The 21,625-nt window shown below is 30.1% G+C and overlaps 1 protein-coding gene across 4 annotated transcripts in view; it reads left to right on the top strand.

The window, feature by feature from the left end:
* The window catches only part of Smr (Smrter), a 155,532-nt gene that overhangs the window by 1,346 nt on the left and 132,561 nt on the right, over positions 1-21,625 (top strand). The gene's annotated exons all lie outside the window — the stretch shown is intronic.

Raw genomic sequence — 21,625 nt, 5'->3', positions numbered from 1 at the left:
GTATATGGTAGCGAAATTTAGAGCCATAAATTCGGTTTTATAAAAGTTAGAATATTCCAAACATAAAGATAAAACCACCTAAAAATTGTACTTTGTTTACGAGGTAGATATTTTTATCTGGATGTTGAAAAGTTTCGAAATACACTTCCAGCAAAATTTAGAATGAGTCATGAGAAAATATTTTGTTCATTTCGAAAGTTTTAAATTTCGGACAATAAAATGGTTGCATTGTTTCAAATGGTTTGAAATATTTGAAAATTTTCGGACTGAGTAGGCCACGATATCAAAAAATTGATTCAACTGTGTAGAATAAAGGTGATAGGTTCTTAGGATTGGGAATACAATTAAATTGCATAAAAATATTAAATATACTCAAATCTGTTGCAGAAATGTAAATTGTTTTCGAATGGATAACATTCTATCCACTTTACTGATAGTAAATTATGGAGTGTACGTGTTTAAAGAATATATCAAACAAAACATATGTTCTGAGGTGGCTAGAATAAAAACATTTTAATAAAAATGATAGTTTGGTATCTTGTACACATCTCTATAGGTCATAGTTTGAATAATTGTTAATTTTTTGTGGAAAATGCAGTCACTGTAAATTGTTTAAATTAAAAAATATTGTTTCACTATAATGCAGAAAAAAGACTAATAATAGATTCGTCATTTTAGTGCTTTAACACTTGACACATTTGTGAATTTTAGAAGTTGAGAAAAACGAGACATTGTGGAGAACAAAATGGTGGCTCTGTTTCACGTGGTTTGAAATATTTGAAAATTGATTTTTGGCTATTTGTAAGTAAAAATTGTGATTTTTGTGACAGAATAAAGGCAGTTTTTATGTTTTGTTTATAATTTACACCTTATACAATTTTAAAAATGTCAAAGTTGCTTTGGAATTTGAATAAGTCGCATCTTGTTGCTAGAAATTAAAAGGAGAACGAAATATCCAATTTTTATTAAGTTTGCAAAACCTTAATTGCTTACTAGTGAAAATTTACGTCAATAAATGCCATTTTATAAAAATTCCAATGTTCTCAACATAGAGATAAAACCACGTAGAAACTATACTTTATCAGGTAGATATTTTTTACAATGAATCATCACAAGATCTTTTGTGAATTTCTATGCTCTTACATTTTTTGAAAAATACCGAAAACGATTTACAAAAACAAAAAAGAAAAACTGAATTAATTGTAGAAATGTAAATTGTTTCCTAATGTATGACATTGTGTCCACATTACTGTTCATAAATTCTAAATGCACGCTTAAGTGATACATATATCACACAAAACATATGTTTTACGTTGTACAGAACAAAAAGATTTTATTTCATACCATGATTTATTTTTGTTTCACTTTAGTTAGGTCGTAGTTTGAATAGTTTTTTTTTTTTTTTGAAAAATTTTATAGAAATTAAATTTTTACTAACGACAGAAGTAGTGAGAAGTTACGTTATTAAAACAAAAAGGATACTGAACTATCAAAAATCATATATAGGTGTTCAATTTTTGTTATTATTAGGTAAAAATTAGCTTAAAAGTCTTCAAGATTCTCTTTTATTTACCCAAGCAGTTTCGGGTTATTGCGGAAGTTATCTTCAGGGAGATTACAATAACAAGAGTTACTAAAATACCAACAAAATAATTGTAATTTTGATTTCCAACTTAAATTTCGGATAAAAGCAATGAAAATATTGAAAAAAATCTTTTCGTAAAAGTCTAAAAGTGAAACTTTTACTAAAAGACAATAAAGAAGAATTTTTTTGTTTTAGCCACAAAAACCAATATAAATAAAACAAATATATCTGTATAAAAAACATTTTGTATAACTCGTTGACCATCTTTATTAAGTAAAAAATTGGTTAAAAGTCGTTTTTATCAACATTCTCTCAAGTAAAGTAAAAAACTGGTTAAAAGCCGTTTTTATCAACATTCTCTTTTATTTACCCAAGCAGTTTCGGGTTATTGCGGAAGTTATCGTCAGAGAGATTACAATGACAAGAATTATTAAAACACTAACAAAATAAACCTAAATGTATAACGTTGAGCTGTTATTAACAATTTTCTTTGTTAAGTTGGTATCGACAAAATCGTTAAATGTCAAAAATTCACTTGAAGATGGCGCCCATATCAAGCCGAAACTAGTTTGAAAAAAAATGTACATAAATAAATTTACGAAATAAATTTATTTGTTGGGTTTGTTGTATGACGGTATAATTTTCAAAATAATAATAAATTTAGAATTGTACTTTTAGATTTGAGTATTTTTTATTATTGTAATTTTGATTTCCAACTTAAATTTCTGATTAAATCAATGAAAATATGTATTGGAAAAAATCTTTTCGTAAACGTGAAAATTTTACGAAAAGACAATAAAGAAGATTTTTTTGTTTTAGTCACAAAATCCAATATAAATAAATCAAATATGTATATCTGTATAAAAAACATTTTGTATAATTCGTTGACCATCTTTATTAAGTAAAAAATTGGTTAAAAGTCGTTTTCATCAACATTCTCATAAGTAAAGTAAAAAATTGGTTATGTATTTTTTATCAGCATTCTTTTTTATTTACCCAAGCAGTTTCGGTTTATTGCGGAAGCCATCTTCAGGGAGATTACGTTAACAAGAGTTGCTAACATACCAACAAAATAAACCAAAATCTTTAACGTCTGGCTATTATGAACAATTTTCTTTGTTTTTTTGGTATTGAGAAAATCGTTAAATGTCAAAAATTCATATCAAGATGGCGCCCACTTTAAGACTTTAGAAAAAAAAGTAAATCACACCTTATTTACCAAATAAATTTATTGTTCAGGTTTCAGGTATGATGGTATAATGCTCAAAATAACACTAAATTTATAATTGCACTTTTAGTTTTGAATGTTTTTTATTATTGTAATTTTGATTTCCAACTTAAATTTCTGATAAAAGCAATGAAAATATGTATTGGAAAAAATCTTTTCGTAAACGTGAAACTTTTACGAAAAGACAATAAAGAAGAATTTTTTTGTTTTAGCCACAAAATCCAATATAAATAAATTAAATATATCTGTATAAAAAACATTTTGTATAACTCGTTGACCATCTTTATTAAGTAAAAAATTGGTTAAAAGTCGTTTTTATCAACATTCTCTTTTACTTACCCAAGCAGTTTCGGTTTATTGTGGAAGTTATCTTCAGTAATATTATAATTACAAGAGTTATTAAACACCAACAAAATAAACCTAAATATTTAACGTTTAGCAATTATTAACAATTTTCTTTGTTAAGTTGGTATCGACAAAATCGTTAAATGTCAAAAATTCATATCAAGATGGCGCCCACATTAAGCCGAAACCAGTTGGAAAAAAATGTACACTTTGTTTATGAAATAAATTTATTTTTTGGGTTTATTTTATGACGGTATAATTTTCAAAATAACAGTAAATTTAGAATTGTACCTTTAGATTTGAGTATTTTTTATTATTGTAATTTTGATTTCCAACTTAAATTTCTGATAAAAGCAATGAAAATATTGGAAAAAATCTCTTCGTAAACGTGAAACTTTTACGAAAAGACAATAAAGAAGAATTTTTTTGTTTTATCCACAAAATCCAATATAAATAAATCAAATATATCTGTATAAAAAACATTTTCTATAACTCGTTGACCATCTTTATTAACTAAAAAATTGGTTAAAAGTCGTTTTTATCAACATTCTCTTTTATTTACCCAAGCAGTTTCGGGTTCTTGAGGAAGTTATCTTCAGTGATACTATAATTACAAGTGTTATGAAAACACCAACAAAATAAACCTAAATCTGTAACGTTTAGCTATTATTAACAATTTTCTTTGTTAAGTTGGTATCGACAAAATCGTTAAATGTCAAAAATTCACTTCAAGATGGCATTCACATTAAGCCAAAACTAGTTCGAAAAAAATGTACTCCTTGTTTACTGTTTACGAAATAAATTTATTTTTTGGGTTAATTTTATGACAGTATAATTTTCAAAATAACAGTAAATTTAGAATTGTACCTTTAGATTTGAGTATTTTTTATTATTGTAATTTTGATTTCCGACTTAATTTTCTAATAAAAGCAATGAAAATATGTATTGGAAAAAATCTTTTCGTAAACGTGAATCTTTTACGAAAAGACAATAAAGAAGAATTTTTTTGTTTTAGCCACAAAATCCAATATAAATAAATCAAATATATCTGTATAAAAACATTTTGTATAACTCGTTGACCATTTTTATTAAGTAAAAAATTGGTTAAAAGTCGTTTTTATCAACATTCTCATAAGTAAAGTAAAAAATCGGTTAAAAGTTGTTTTGATCAATATTCTCTTTTATTTACCCAAACAGTTTCGGGTTATTGCGGAAGTTATCTTCAGGGAGATTAGAATAACAAGAGTTATTAAAGCACCAACAAAATAAACCTAAATCTATAACCTTTAGCTATTATCAATAATTTTCTTTGTTAAATTGGTATCGACAAAATCGTTAAATGTCAAAAATTCAAATCAAGATGGCGCCCGCATTAACTAATAGGAAAAAAAATTAAATAACACCTTATTTAATTTAGAATTGTACTTTTAGATTTGATTGTTTTTTATTATTGTAATTTTGATTTCCAACTTACATTTCTGATAAAAGCAATGAAAATATTGGAAAAAAACTTTTCGTAAACGTGAAACCTCTACAAAAAGACAAGAAAGAAGCATTTTTTTGTTTTACCCACAAAATCAAATATAAATAAATCAAGTATATCTGTATAAAAAGCATTTTGTATTACTCGTTGACCATCTTTATTAAGTAAAATATTGGTTAAAAGTCGTTTTTATCAAGATTCTCTTTTATTTACCCAAGGAGTTTCGGGTTATTGTGGAAGTTATCTTCAGTGATATTATAATTACAAGAGTTATTAAAACACCAACAAAATAAACCTAAATCTGTGACGTTTAGCTATTATTAACAATTTTCTTTGTTAAGTTGGTATCGACACAATCGTTAAATGGCAAAAATTCATATCACGATGGCCCCACTTTAAGACGAAACTAATTAAAAAAAAAATAATCACACCTTGTTTACCAAATAAATTTATTGTTCGGGTTTCTGCTATGACGGTATAATGTTCAAAATAACAGTAAATTTAGAATTGTACTTTTAGATTTGAGTATTTTTTATTATTGTAATTTTGATTTCCAACTTAAATTTCGGAAAAAGCAATGAAAATATTGGAAAAAATCTTTTCGTATACGTGAAACTTTTACGAAAAGACAATAAAGAAGAATTTTTTTGTTTTAGCCACAAAATCCAATATAAATAAATCAAACATTTTGTATAACTCGTTGACCATCTTTATTAAGTAAAAAATTGGTTAAAAGTCGTGTTTATCAACATTCTCGTAAGTAAAGTAAAAAAATTGTTAAAAGTTGTTTTTATCAACATTCTCTTTTATTTACCCAAGCAGTTTCGAGTTATTGCGGAAGTTATCTTCAAGGAGATTATAATTACAAAAGTTATTAAAACACCAACAAAATAAACCTAAATCTTTAACGTTTAGCTATTATTAACAATTTTCTTTGTTGGGTTGGTATCGTCAAAATCGTTAAATGTCAAAAATTCATATCAAGATGGCACCCACATTTAGACGAAGCTAATTAGAAAAAAAAATTAAATCACACAAAAGATTGGTTAAAAGTCGTTTTTATCAACATTGTCTTAAGTAAAGTAAAATATTGGTTAAAGGTCATTTTATCAACATTTTCTTTTATTTACCCAAGCAGTTTCTGGTTCTTGAGGAAGTTATCTTCAGTGATACTATAATATCAAGACTTAAGAAAACACCAACAAAATAAACCTAAACCTGTAACGTTTAGCTATTATTAACAATTCTCTTTGTTAAGTTGGTATCGACAAAATCGTTAAATGTCAAAAATTCATATCAAGATGGCCCCACTTTAAGACGAAACTAATTTAAAAAAAAAAATCACCCCTTGTTTACCAAATAAATTTATTGTTCGGGTTTCTGGTATGACGGTATAATGTTCAAAATAACAGTAAATTTAGAATTGTACTTTTAGATTTGAGTATTTTTTTATTATTGCAATTTTGATTTCCAACTTAAATTTCGGAAAAAGCAATGAAAATATTGGAAAAAATCTTTCCGTAAACGTGAAACTGTTAGGAAAAGACAATAAAGAAAAATTTTTTGTTTTAGACACAAAATCCAATATAATTAAATCAAACATTTTGAATAACTCGTTGACCATCTTTATTAAGTAAAAAATTGGTTAAAAGTCGTTTTTATCAACATTCTCGTAAGTAAAGTAAAAAATTGGTTAAAAGTTGTTTTTATCAACATTCTCTTTTATTTACCCAAGCAGTTTCGGGTTCTTGAGGAAGTTATCTTCAGTGATACTATAGCTACAAGAGTTATGAAAACACCAACAAAATAAACCTAAATCTGTAACGTTTAGCTATTATTAACAATTTTCTTTGTTAAGTTGGTATCGACAAAATCGTTAAATGTCAAAAATTCATATCAAGATGGCCCCACTTTAAGACGAAACTAATTAGAAAAAAAAAATCACACCTTGTTTACCAAATAAATTTATTTTTCGGGTTTCTGGTATGACGGTATAATGTTCAAAATAACAGTAAATTTAGAATTGTACTTTTAGATTTGAGTATTTTTTATTGTAATTTTGATTTCCAACTTAAATTTCGAATAAAAGCAATGAAAATATTGGAAACATTTTTTTTGTAAACGTGAAACTTTTACGAAAAGACAATAAAGAAAATTTTTTTTTGTTTTAGCCACAAAATCCGATATAAATAAATCAAAAATTTTGTATAACTCGTTGACCATCTTTATTAAGTAAAAAATTGGTTAAAAGTCGTTTTTATCAACATTCTCCTTTATTTACCCAAGCAGTTTCGAGTTATTGCGCAAGTTGTCTTCAAGGAAATTATAATTACAAGAGTTATTAAAACACCAACAAAATAAACCTAAATCTTTAACGTTTAGCTATTATTAACATTTTTCTTTGTAGGGTTGGTATAGACAAAATCGTTAAATGTCAAAAATTCATTTCAAGATGGCGCCCACATTAAGACAAAACTAGTTCGAAAAAAATTAAATGGGTTTCTACAGATTTTGTATTTTCCTCATTGTTCGCATTTTTGATAACAATATTTTGAAATTTAATTGGGAAATCAGATATTAATTAATACGTAAAGTTCTGGGTATTGTTCAACACACGGATTTCTACTGAAACTATAAATATCATTTTTGTTTAATAATACATTAAATTTTAGAGCTTTATTTTTCTGCCCGAGTGAATCGAAAAACATGATTCGTTTGCCAAACATGTGACAATTTTCTATATTTTCCCATTAACAATATAATTTCGGTTTATAAATGCACACTAGGTTCGAAAATAACGTTTAATGACACATTTTTAACTTTTGTTATTCATAAAAAAAAAAAAATAAAATAGATACCAGTCACATTCCTCATTGCGTTGGCCGAGCTCGAATTTCTGGTAATATGATACACCAGAAAATTTGAGTCATAGATCTACTTTATAAAACTTTAAATGATATCATTATTTTTGATGGCGAAGTCCAAGCATGGAAAAATTTAACAACTTAAATCCGATTTTTTTTCGGCGAGAACTTTTATAAGAGTGAAAAAATTGGACCGGAGAAATCTAAGTGTTCCCCAATATGTAACGTTCCATTCATGTTACTGATAATAAATTACGAAATGTTCATGATTAATTCGAAATGTGTATGTTGCAACAGTTAAAAATAAGACAACTGTGCATATTTGTTGGATTTCTTTTAGTCGCAGTTAACTATTTTAATTTTGTTTATTACGTAAATAAAATAAAACTTTATCGGTTTTACCCTGTATCTAGAAGTACTAAAATAGCGTGTATTTAATCAGTGCAAGTTAAAATAAAATTGTCAAACACACGTTTAAAAAAATCGAACAAGTGTATGTTGTGCAACTGCTAAAAATAACAACGCTTGGTATAGTGTTCTAAAATTAAAAAACTCAGTACTACAAAATTTGCAAGCAAAACCAGGAGTTCTAAATACTCATATCCATAATTGAGTTCTAACCACTTGGTTCCATAATTCTTGGAATCCGACTGTTGGGTTTTTGTAGTTTCCATTAGAATAGCATTAAATTGCTTGCTAAAAGTAAGTTTTTGCACCTACAGTGAGTCAGCGCAAAATTTTTCGAACTTTGATCTTTTTGTATTGTGTCATTTCGTGATGTTCAGCTACAACCCTCGATTAAAAATAAAATTCTTCACCAGACAATAATGTCATTGATTTTTAAGTATTCAAACCGAGGTGAACGACCCTCATCCCCTTGTGTTATCGATTCGATAAAAATTTTCACAAAATGTTAAACTCAATCACAAAACAATGACGTTTCCGTTTTCGAAAGACTCAAAATACAATTTTATCTTTTCTAAAAAACAATCGTCCTTAATTACATCCACCTTCAGGCCGAAATTTTTCCCAAAAACCGCCATTGTTGTTTTAAATCGTCCTGTTTCCTATTGTTATTTTCCGTACTAATTTCGAACCTCCACCCACGTTTTAATTGCTTTTCTCTCGACGAAAGATTAAACATAAAAAGGTTTCGGGAAGAGATCCTTCGTACGACTTGTATAAATGTAATCCTTGTCTTAAGCTATAATCGCATAAAACTCGTTCCATTAAAAAGAAAATCGTGTTTGCGAAGAAAAGCCACCCGAGGTCGTCGAAAAGCAGGAAAACACAATTTTCCCGGGCGCTGGCTCGTTATAAATGACGCGTGATTCTCGAAAACGAAAATTATCGGTATTTTCGACGTTTTTTGGAAAATGGCTAAGTAAATGAGTCGTGTTTGCGCAGAGAGGAGTTCGTTGTATTTTTAGAGGCGTTAATCGAAGTGCAAATAAAACGTGCATTTTCTCGCATTCATGCGAAGTATACAGGTAATAAAAGATAAAATTTTCAAATTCATGCAAAGTACGTCCATTAGTTGCTTTATAGTTTCTTTGTTCGGAAAGGTTTTATCTTTATTTTTGTTGTGATTATCAATGGCATTGTGGATGTTAATGTAAACACAATATCGGTGTCACATCTGTCGTAGGCAGAACTAAACAAAAGCGAAATAAAAATTGAACGATTTTGTTTGTTTTAGTGACTAATGCCTGGAACACGTATTTACGGAGCAAATACGAGATCCGACTCGAGTCAAACATGCTGGAAATTTTCTGCTCCACTTTCACTCGGATCTTGGAAATTGTGTAAATTCCTCGTCGAATGAATATTCCCGCTTTTGAAAAAGTCGCCGGACGTCCTCGAGGGGCTCGCAAATAATCGTTCCAATGTTTCAAACTAAAAATAATTTCGTTCGTGACGTAGAAATAGCCGAAACTAACAAGTGTGACAGTTTTGTAATTGCGACTAACTGCATTTCCATGTTTCCGTAAGCTGGAAATAGAAACCGATTTCGGTGAAATGTCGGGGGGGTGCTCGGCCTGGTGACTCCCCGAGTTGGTGTTTTTCGGTTTATAACGATATGCGAAACTGGATTTGGCCGGAGAATTTCGAGCAGTGACCAGTTATTTGCATTAAAATATCTCGAGTTGATGTGATCTTTGCATTTTTTGCAGCGCTTCTTAAGTTGGAGAATTAGGGAAGTCGGAGTTAAGCGTAATTTTATGTGGGTTTCTGCTTTAACTAATTTTTTTGCGGCGATATACACGACATTCGGGTTATTATGGTTCTGGTTTTAGATTAAGATATTTTAATCTCTGGTTTTTCGTTTTGTTTTGGGTTTAAGTGGATTGTTCAGAAATGCGTATTTTGAAATGTAATTCTGAGTATACTTGCAGTTTATAGATAAGTTTTGCTCTACATTTATGATATTGTTATCGAGGTGGTTATCACAGAATTTAATCTAGTAAGTCCATATTTAGAATGTCGCTTAAACGTCGCATTTTTTGTTGTTAAGGGAGGCCGAAAACGTTGTGGTTTAGAATTAGCTATGACTAAAGTCTTGTTTGTTTGAGTTAAATGTCACCGTATGTTGTAATTTTATCAATAATGTTGGTGGTCGAAAATGAGCCAACTCTGAATCAATATGTTTACGATCGTGGTGTATTTCGACTCGGATTTTACTACATGTTGGTAAAATTGTAAAATAGTTGCTTAATTCTAAATTATAGCGACTGAAAATACTTGAAAAATGTATATTTTGGATTTTTATTGAAATATTTAGAAATTATAATTCTCAAAATTATGAAATGTATGATAAGAAAATATCAGACTAGGAGTTCAGCGGCTACAGCGTTTATGAAGGTCGAGAACGAACTGTTTTAGAGTTAGCTGTAATTAAAATGCAAAATGTGGGACCGCTCACCCGCCCTATCTCAACTGTGATGATATTTTTTTAATTCGTCGTGAGCCAAGGGGCCGAAGCTCAACTGCAAAATCCTTATTTCTCTACGAAAAATTAAGAACATATTTTTGAGTATCCTATCATTCAAAGAATACTGTATATTTAAGAAAAATAAAGCCAAAGATGAGGCTCCATCCATAGCCGCCCCCATCTCAATTTTCAATTGTGATGAATTTTTCATGCGTTGTCAGGTCGAGGGGCGGGGCTTAATTGCAAAATCCATAACTGTCTAGAAGAATTTACATTTTAAACATGTTTAAAGTTTCTTGTTCTGAAAAGACGACTACATATATCAAGAATCAAAGGCAAAATATAAGCCCCGCCCACCCACCCTGTCTCAATTGTGATGATTTTTTTTATTCGCCGTGAACCAAGGGGGCGGAGTTTAACTGCAAAATACTTATTAATTTACAAGACAGTAAAAACATGTTTTTGAGCATGAATACTATGTATATTAAGAAAAAAAAAGGAAAATGTCACACCCACCCCATCTCAATTGTGACTATTTTTTTATTCTGAGATACTCAAAACACACTTAAAATGAAAAATTTGTATAAGGAAATATCGATTTTGCAATTAGGCTCCTCCCCATAATTGGAAAATCCATATTTCCTTGCAAAAATGTACCATTTTAATCATGTTTTAAGTTTCTTGTTGTGAAAAGATGGCTATCGAAAGTAAGAAAAAAAAATCGAAATATAATGCCGCCCACCCACCCTATCTCAATTCTAATGATTTTTTTTTATTCGTCGTAAGTCGAGGGGCGGAACTTAATTGCAAAATCGATACTTTTCTACAAAAAAAAATTAGGCATGTTTTATGTCTCTTGTTGTCGAAATAAGTCTACGCGTATTAAGAAATAAAGGCAAAATGTTGCCCCGCCCACCCGCCCTATCTTAATTGTGATGAATTTTTTTATTCGTCGTGAGCCAAGGTGGCGGAGCTTACCTTAAAATCCTTATTTCTCTACGAGAAATTATAAACATGTTTTTAAGTATCGTGTTGTTCAAAGAATACTATGTATATTAAAAAAAAAAAAATAAAGCTACTATCTCAATTGTGATGAATTTTTCACTCGTTGTCAGATCGAGGGACGGAGCTTAGTTGCAAGATCCATATTTGTCTACCAGAATTTACCATTTTAGACGTGTTTTAAAAATTTTGTTCTAAAAAGACGACTAGGCATATTAAGAAAAAAGGCGAAATATAAGCCCCGCCCACCCGCCCTGTGTCAGTTGTGATGATTTTATTTAATCGTCGAGAGCCAAAGGAGCGGAACTTAATTGCAAAATCCATATTTCCTTACAAAAATTTACCATTTTAAATGTGTTTTAAGTTTCTAAGAAAAAAATTCACCACAAGAGAGATGGGGTGGGTGGGCGGGTTTTATATTTTGGCTTGTATTCTTAATATACATAATATTTTTTGAACAACCCGATACTCAAAAACCTATTTTTAATTTCTTCTAAAGAAATAAGCATTTTGCAGCTAAGCTCCGCCCCCTTGATTCAAGCCAAATAAAAAAAAATCATCGCAATTGAGACAGAGTGGGTGGGCGGGCTTAGATTTTACCTTTTTGTTTTAACATGGGCAGACTTCTTTTTACAACATGAAACTTCTCGACATTTCCTTGGACAAATTTTCCATTCTAAACATATTTTAAGTTTCATGTTGTGAAAAGAAGTCTACACATCTTAAAACAAAAAGACAAAATCTATATTTTGCCTTTTTTTCTTAATGTGTAGTCATTTTTTCACCACAAGAAACTTAAAACATGTATAAAATAGTAAATTCGTGAAAGGAATCATCGAATTTGCTACTATGCTCCGCCTCTCGGTCTGACAACGAATGAAAACTTCATCAAAATTAAGATCATGTTTTTAATTTCTTGTGGAGAAATAAGGATGTTGCAGTCAACCTCCGCCCTTTTGGCTCACGACGAATAAAAAAGTCAACAGAATTGAGATAGGGCGGGTGGGCGGGGCTTATCTTTTAGATTTCTTTTTTACTAAATACATTTACTTTCTTTCATATAACACGATTACTTAAGAACATGTTCCACATGGTAGAAAAATAAAGATTTTGCAATTAAGCTCCGCCCTCTGGTATACGACGAATAAGAAAAATTCATCATTATTAAAGATAGGGTGAGTGGGCAGGGCCTATATGTTTGCTTTTTTTCTTAATATACGTAGTCATCTTTTCACAACAAGAAACACTTAAAACATGTTTAAAATAGTAAATTTGTGAAGGAAATCATCGATTTTGCAACTATGCTCCACCTCGCGGTCTGACAACGAATAAAAACTTCATCAAAATTAAGATCGAAGCGGCTGTGGGTGGGGCTTAATCTTTGGCTTTATTTTTTTCTTAATATACGGCGTATTCTTTGAGGAACACGACATTCACAAACATGTTTTTAATTTCTTGCACAGAAATAAGGATTTTGCAGTTAACCTTCGCCCTCTGGGCTCACGACGAATAAAAAAATCATCACACTTGAGACAGGGTGGGTGGGCGGGGCTTATCTTTTAGCTTTCATTTTTACTAAATACATTTAGTTTCCTTTGTATAACACGACTACTTAAGAACATGTTCTAAAATTACAGTTGCCATCGTAATAAATATAGAAATGTCGTATTTACACATGTGATTTAAAATTTCCCAAATATCACATTTTTTACAATCTTAATTGTGCTCTTTGCTTTTTTTGATGGTTTATGAAGATCGAGATCGAAAAGGTTTTGCTTTAGAGTTAGCTGTGATTAAAGATTAAAGTGCTGCAGTTGAAGCCATATATTCCAAAGTAACTTAAATTCGCCCAGTTTTACCATCTCTCGAACAATCTTCAATTTGTTCACTCGTTTCGGTTGTTATATAGTTCTTTTTTTGTCGGAGTGTGAAAATTGAATCTTTTTTTTTTAATTTTACAAGTAATACAGTTCTAATTTTTCCAGATTGTGGAAGAAGATAAAATCAAAATTATATTTTCTGTAATGCAAAAAGTTAAAAAGCTCCTTGGCTTAGTAAAAAAATTTAAATACAACAAAGGTTCACGTAAGCATATCATCCAGTTCCAAAGTTTTTGTTGTGAATCTGCAGTCATTTTTTTATTTATTTTGATAGAAATGGGTTCTTACAGTAATTTTCACTTTTTCTAAGTAAAATACCCTTGAACCTTCTATTCTGTAATTTTTGTCAACCATATCAGCGGTCACTAAGCCAACTGTGAATCAAAATATTTTTCGAGTTGGATTTTGCTACGTGTTGGTAATATGTAAAATATTTAATTTCCAAATTATACCGACTCAAAATATCATTCGGGAACGATTGCACCGATTTCAAGTGGTTTGTAACTTAAATAAAAAAATATGTATAGAATTTTTTGAATTTCGAAATTTTGAAATGCCACTTCTATCCTGTAATATTTGTTAACTATGTCAGTAGTTTGAAATGTGCACTCTCATCAAGCCAACTCTGAGTCAAAGTGTTTTTCGACTCAGATTTTGCGACGCGTTGGTAAAATTTGTAAAATACTTAATTTTCGAATTATAGCGACCCAAAATATTATTCGAGAATGATTTCACCGATTTCCAGTGAGTGATTTGTAATTTAATTAATAAAAGAAAAATTTTATGTTTAAAGTTTGAATGAAATTTTTAGAATTTCGAAATTTTGAAATTCATGTTTGCGATTTTGTATTTGCAGTTTATACTTCATCAAACTATGACATATAGAATACAGAAATATCAGATTTTGGCCTAAATTTGTGATTTTGTTATCAAAAAGGCTGTTATTTACGAAGTTGTAAAGTGTCTTTATAAATTGAAGAGTTCAGTGTTTCCATTTAAATTGTGTTCTTTGCTTTTTTTGATGTCTTGTTAAGATGAAGAACGTTTTGGTTTAGAGTTAGCTGTGATTAAAGATTGAAGTGATGCAGTTGAAACCATTGGTTCGCCTGTTTCAATTTTTTTTTTTTTAATTTTATAACTCAGCTTCATTTCTTTCCAAATTGTGGTAGAAGAAATATCAAATTTATACTCGTAATTTCCATATTGGAAAAGGAGTTAGTGCTCCTTTTAGTAAGGATTTTCGCTTGTGCGCAAAGGTAGTGAAAAAATTGGATTACAAGAAAAATTGAGTTCAAATTTGTTATAAGTGTGAAATTTAAGCCATGAGCTGAAGGCGAATGATACAATTTACGCAAGCACATCATCGAGTTCTAAAGTTTTTCTTGTGAATTTGAAATCATATGCTTTTATTTTACTAAGAACGATTTATTGTTAAAGTAAAGTTCACTTTTTTTTTCAAATAAAATGTCCTTGAACCTTAATTTTTATCCGTGTCAAATGTCACTTCTATCTTGTAATTTTTGTCAACCATATCAGCGGTCTGGAATGCGCACGCTCATCAAGCCAACTCTGAACCAAAATATTTTTTACTCGGATTTTGCCCCGTGTTGATAAAATTTAGAAAATATTTAATTTTTAAATCATAGCGACTAAAAATATTCGAGAATGGTTTCAAGTGCGCAATTTGTAATTTAAATAAAAAAGAAAAAATGTATCTATATAATTTTTAGAATTTCGAAATTTTCCAATTTATGTTTGCGATTATGATTACAATATATATACATACATAGTTCTCGGAACTATGAAATATAGAATAAAAAATATCTAATATCAGATTTTGGTTTAAATTTGTGATTTTGTTGTTGTGGTGGTTGTTATTGTCGATAATTTTTAGACTCTCTGAAATTAGTAGCAAAAACATCGTAGTTCCAAGTATTATTTATAAGCTATTTGTCTTCCTAAATTTAAGAGTTCCGTGTTTATATTTAAATTGTTTTCTTTGCTCTTTTTTATGTTTTATGAACGTCGAGAACGATTTAGTTTGGAGTTAGCTATGATTAAAAATTAAAGTGCTGTAGTTGCCACCAAAAAAATTCGCACTGTTCCAATTTTTTCAAAAATTTTTCCATCTTTGGAGCTTTGTTGAATTTGTTCACTCTTTTCGTTTGTTTCTTTTGTCAAAGTACGAAAATTGTTTTCTTTTTTTTTTTAATTTATAAATAACGATCCGATTTCTTGTACAAATTGTGTTAGAAGAAATATGTAATTTATATTTTCTATAATGCATATTATTTCACAAGAAATTATTTATTCTTGATGTAAGGTTCACTTTTTCCAAATAAAATGCCCTTGAACCTTAATTTTTACCCGAGTTAAAAGTAATTTTTGTCAATCAGTGATCTGAAATGCGCACGCTCATCCAGCCAACTCTGAATCAAAATGTTTTTAACTCGGATTTTGCTACTTGTTGGCAAATTTTGTAAAATATTTAATTTTTAAATCGTAACGACTGAAAATATCATTCGAGAATGGTTCAACCGATTTCAAGTGCACAATATGTAATTTAAATAAAAAAAGAAAAAAAAATATGTGTAGAATTTTTAGAATATCGAAATTTTGAAATTCACGTTTGCGATTATACTTGTAAAAAAAATACCCAATGTCAGATTTTGGTCTAAATTTGTGATTTTGTTGTCGTGGTTGTTATTGTCGGTAATTTTTTACAGACTTTCTGAAATTCGTAGCAAAAACGCCGAAGTTCCAAGTATTATTTATAAGCTTTTTGTCCTCATAAATTTAAGAGTTCCGTGTTTACATTTAAATCGTGTTCTTTGCTTTTTTTGATGGTCTATGAAGGTCGAGAAGGTTTTGGCTCAGAGTTAGCTGTGATTAAAGGTTAATGTGCTGCAGTTGCCATCATAGATTTCAAGGCGACAAAAATTCACGTTTCAATATTTTCAAATATTTATTCAACTCTCAAGATTTGTTGGATTTGTTGTTCACTCTTCTCGGTTCTTGGGTACATTGAAAAGTTGGATATATTTAAAAAAAATTTAAGTAATTCAGTACCAGTTTTTTCAAAATTGTGGGAGGAGATATTGAATTATATTTTCTAGGATGCAAAAAGTAATAAATGCTACTTTTAGGAAAAGTTTTCGCTTATGTTCAAAGGTAGTGAAAAAATTGAAATAGAACAAAAATTAAGTTGAATTTATTTGTCATAAGTGTGAAATTTAAGGCATGAGTTGAGGGCGAATGCTACAATTTACGCAAGTATATCAAGTAATTATAAAGTTTTTCATGAGAATTTGAATAGGAACGAGTTATTCTTAAAATAAATTAAATCTTTTCTTAATAAAATGCCTTTGAGACCTTAATTTTTTATCAGAATTAAATGCTACTTCTATTCTGTAATTTTTGTCAGCTGTATCAGTAGTTTGAAATGCTCACTCGCACCAAGCCAACTTTGAATCAAAATGTTTTTCGAAGCAGATTTTGTGACGTGTTGGTAAAATTTGTAAAATAATTTAATTTATGAATTATATGGACCGAAAATATTATTTTGGCATGATTTCATCGATTTCCAGCGAGCGATTTGTAATTTAATTAATAAATAAAAAAAATTTTGTGTTTCGAGTTTGAATGAAATTTTGGCCTAAATTTGTGATTTTGTTGTCAAAGAGGCTATTATTATTGATTTTTCTGCAAACTTTCTAAAATTCGGAGCAAAAACATCGAAATTCCAAGTATTACAGTTTTGTTTTTGTAAATTTAAGAGTTCCGTGTTTTCGTTTGAATTGTGTTCTTTGCTTTTTTTGATGTCTTATTAAGATCGAGAACGTTTTGATTTAGAGTTAACTGTGATTAAAGATAAAAGTACTACAATTGCCATCATACATCTCCAGAAGACAAAATTTCGCGTCTTCTTAGTATTTTCAAATGTTTATTCATCTTTCAAGTTATATTGGATTTGTTTACTTTTTTCGCTTATTATATAGAAGTCATGTTTTTTTTATTAAAGCATGAAAATTAAATATATTTCTATAATTTTATAACTAATTCACTTCCAATTTTTTCGAAATTGTGGAGGAAGATACATATATTTTCTGTAATGTTACAATAAATTCCACTTTGTTTGAATAAAATGTTCCTAAACCTTAATTTTTATCTGGGTTAAATAAATGTCACTTTTATCCTGTAATTTTTGTCAACAATATCACTGGTCCGAAATAATCACGCTTATAAGGCCAACTGTGAATCAAGATGTTTTCGATCGTGCTGACTCCTCTATTGTCTGAAACAAACAAATTTTAAACATTTCTGTGAACAGATAAAAACCACAAAGTACAAAGTACAAAGTAATAAAATAATTTCCATTTTTATCTACGTACAAAATTTTTATACCCAGCTATTTTGACGAAACTGTGAAAACTGCTAAATTAGCGATTTTGGAAAAACGGTAGGAATTTCCGAAGAATCGAAGCCAAAAATGACTTCTGGATGTCTAAATCTGCAAGAAAATGTCAAGTGCCAAAATCAGTCTTATATTAGCAAATACTAGCCCCGCCCACCCACCCTCTATTTTCTTAGAGGATATGTCATAAAAAAAATTATAGCGAGCGATTTTGACGGAACTTTAAATCTAGCTGTATTTAAATTGGCGATTTTGGAAAAACGGTAGGAATTTTCGAGGAAACGAAGCCGAAAATGATTTCTGGTTAAAAAATGGTCGAAATATCAAAAGTGCAAAAATCAGGCTTAAAATGCCGAATCTCGGGTTTAAATAAAATTAAAACATTTTTATCGACCCTATTACACTAAGCGGAGTTTGAATAGTATAATTAGTAACGGAACATGTTTCGAGTACATGTAATCCCATCTTCAGGCAGGAAAATTAAAGCTATGTTTTTAAACTAACAAATTTGTGAGCACGATTTGGTATCATTTTTGATTAAATAAAATTTGTAGACAGTCGTTTACGTTAGTATGTTTAACATGTTATGGTACTCGAAATTATGAAATATAGAATAAAAAATATCAGATTTCGGTGTAGATTTATGGTTTTGTTATCAAGATGGTCGTATTATTGTCGAATTTTTTACAGACTTGCTGAAGTGCATGATAAAACACTGAAATTCCAGCCATTATTTTATAGCTTTTATGTCTTTATAAATTAAAAAATACGCTATCTAGAAATCTCGCATATGTTTGTTTGTTTATTTGTGGAGAACGAAAACGTTTTGGTTTAGAGTTACCTAAAGTACCGCAGTTGCCATCGTGGGTTTTGAAGCGACCCCCTTTTTAGTAAATTTAAATGTATATGAGATTTGCCAACTCTGAATCTAAAAGTTTTTGAGCGTTGTGTGTTCGGACTGGTATTTTGTTGTATTTGTATTTAATTTCTAAACCCTAGAGGCTGAAAGTAAATATATTTGAGAATCATTTCCCTGGTTTCCAGTGCGCAATTTGTGATTTAGATAACAAGCAAACCCTTTTCAAATTTTACATTTGCATTTACAATGGTAGGAATTATTTTATTAATACCTTAATTCGTGTTTATACATTTGTGGTACATTGGAACTCCGTAGCGGTTTACCTCAGATTATAAAATCATCGGTCGTGTATTCACTATTTAGAAGAAATTGCGTTTTCTGGTGTTGTTATTTTACACCCTTATGTAGCGCAGTGATAAAACTCGACTTATAGTTGAACACATTACAGACGAGAAGCGGCAATGCTGTTGCTTCCGTAGTAGTAACTCTAATGAAGGAGTGCGGCACACTCATTAAAACATCGAAAGTCAGGAAGCTAACTTTTGACAATCAAACGGATAGTTTAACCACCGCAGTAAATTATATTTAATGAAGCAAAATTTAATTAAATCAACTTTTTGCGGTTGTAATTGTTCAATCAGAGTTTGTATAGGTTTTTAATTGTGTTTGTTATCAAGACCATAATTTTTGATCCATTGTATCAAAAGCATGACAATCTGAACAAAATTAATTTGGCGTGATGTTTTTTAAAATGTTGCAATTCCGTTACAAGTAAAACAATCGTGTTATCCACTTAATTTCGGATGACTCATCTTTGTGGCGGGAATTTTTGCCGCACTTAAATCCACCACAGTTATTGCTGGTGGCATTTTTTGTCACCACGTATTATTCCTAACCTTGCCGGAAAATAAACAACGCCGTTTCAAATCTATTTTAACTCGATCGATTTTTATAATTAACGTTTTTAATATCTGAAAAAGATAATTTCAATAACTTTGTGATTTATGGTCAATATTTCACGGTTTGACTCGTTTCTATATTTAGAAGATGAGCTCGGAATGTCATCTATGAAAATATCAACGATTTCTTCAGACTTGCCAATGTCGAAAAATTGCATAAAAGCCAGGTGTTGACACCTCGCAACCCTACAGCATTCCCCCCTCCCTTGAACTTGAAAGGCAATGTTCACCTCCCAGAACCGCCTCGACAGCGTTTCCATTTCTATTGTGCTGATCGAAATCACCTCCGTCAGCTTATTATTTCCTGGAGCAAAACATGAGCGGACTGCATTAGCGTAAATTTTTTGCATAGTCGTTGCATTGCGAACCGTTGACACAACCGTCGAATTTTCTGCCGCTTACGCAGAACGTTTCCCGTTCACCACCTCGGTAAACACAACCTAGAAATATTTTATCCGTCGCATAATTTCCGAAAAATCCTGTTTTCGGGTGTCACAGCCGTGAAAAATCGCGCGTCGCCTTCGAATGGCCGCCGTCCAACGGCCAGAAAAACATCACGTAACGCCGGTTCAAAGTCGTTTGTTTTCGTTCGAAACTGGGTTGTTTAAAAATAAAGAAAAACACATTTTTTTAAGCCGTTGTTACGTTGACACGAAATATTGCGACGAAAATATCCGCATGGGGTATTTCAGGTGCATGCGGCGGCCATTTTGGTTGCGCATTCATGGATCGTGGAGGTCGAGCGGGCCGTGGTGTCAAAAAACGGACGGGTTTTTCGAAAATGACGACAACGTGTGTATGCGGATTGAGAGTGTTGCGGGTTCGTGTTCTGCATAATCGATGGTTTTTCGTTACGTGCGGTAATTAATGGCTGTAGTATTTTCTATTCGGCGCCATTGTTGATATCGTAAATAACTCGGGGTTTAATCACCATGTAATTCTATTGTTGCTTTGGTGCAATTGCTTTCGAAATTACGAACTAATTTGAGGAAATTTCGGAATTCTTGGGATTGTTTTCCATTCGTTGACATTTGTCCTAATTAGAGCAATTGTGTGGTTGGTTGTTGTTCAAACCTATAAAAATTTACGTAGTTGAAACACCCTGTATATCGGTAATATCGGAAATATTGAAAAAATAAATATAAATCTTTGTTGCAGTGTTTTTTGTTATTATCTAACAAACAGGGTATTTCGATTGACAGTTATAACCACAATTGCATTTTGTTAAACAGAACACCCGGTATTTTTTACAGATTTAGATTTTTTAATAAAACTGGAGCAAAATAACTTCGAATACAAACATTGTCTGAACCACAATCGGCGGAAATGTGAATTTTAAATACGACCAGTTTACTGTCGAAATTTCGGTGCGACGTTGCCAAATTATTCCAATTTTCTTGAAATTTTTGAGCAACGAAGGGTTCACATTAAAAAAATCACAATAGGATTATTTGTAAAATTTGGCTTGCAATATTTTGTGTAGATATAAATCAAGATATACGCTTTATTGTGGTAGAAGTAAAATTGGGTTTCAATATACAAAGTGTTTATAAAAAAATTAAATTATAACAATTTTCAAATATTGATATTTTTTAAGTAGAACACCTTCATCTTATTATGTTTTTTTTTTCTAATTTAAAATTGATAATTTTTTAACAAGAAAACAAAAAACAGTAAGATTGAAAACTGTAAATTGTAAATTTTTTATAAACTCTCTGTATATTGAAATTTTACTTCATTGTTGCCATAACAAAGTTCGTACCTTTGTTTATCTCTCCATAATAATACACTGCAACATAGATCTTAAAAATAAAAATAATAATAATACAAAATTCAAAAAGTTGAAATGAGGTGACACTGTCGCATCGGAATTTCAAAAGTAATATTTCGGTTATAAAGCCTCGGAAGAAACTAATAAAAATATGTAAAAATATGTGGATATTCTATTAAAAAAAAAAAAAAAAATGTACTGCCTCAAGAACAAAACACTGTATTGTTAAAAATAATTTTAATGTATACTGCTCAAAGAACATACAACTTTGGTCTATAACTTGGTTAGTCAAACTCTGCATAT

The sequence above is a fragment of the Zophobas morio genome, unplaced genomic scaffold (genome assembly GCF_036711695.1).
Source record: "Zophobas morio isolate AGI-343-1 ecotype UQ-CSIRO unplaced genomic scaffold, CSIRO_AGI_Zmor_V1 ptg000038l, whole genome shotgun sequence".
Taxonomy (NCBI): Eukaryota; Metazoa; Arthropoda; class Insecta; order Coleoptera; family Tenebrionidae; genus Zophobas; species Zophobas morio.
Note: the sequence above shows the minus strand (reverse complement) of the source record. Positions and strands in the feature narration are given on the sequence as shown.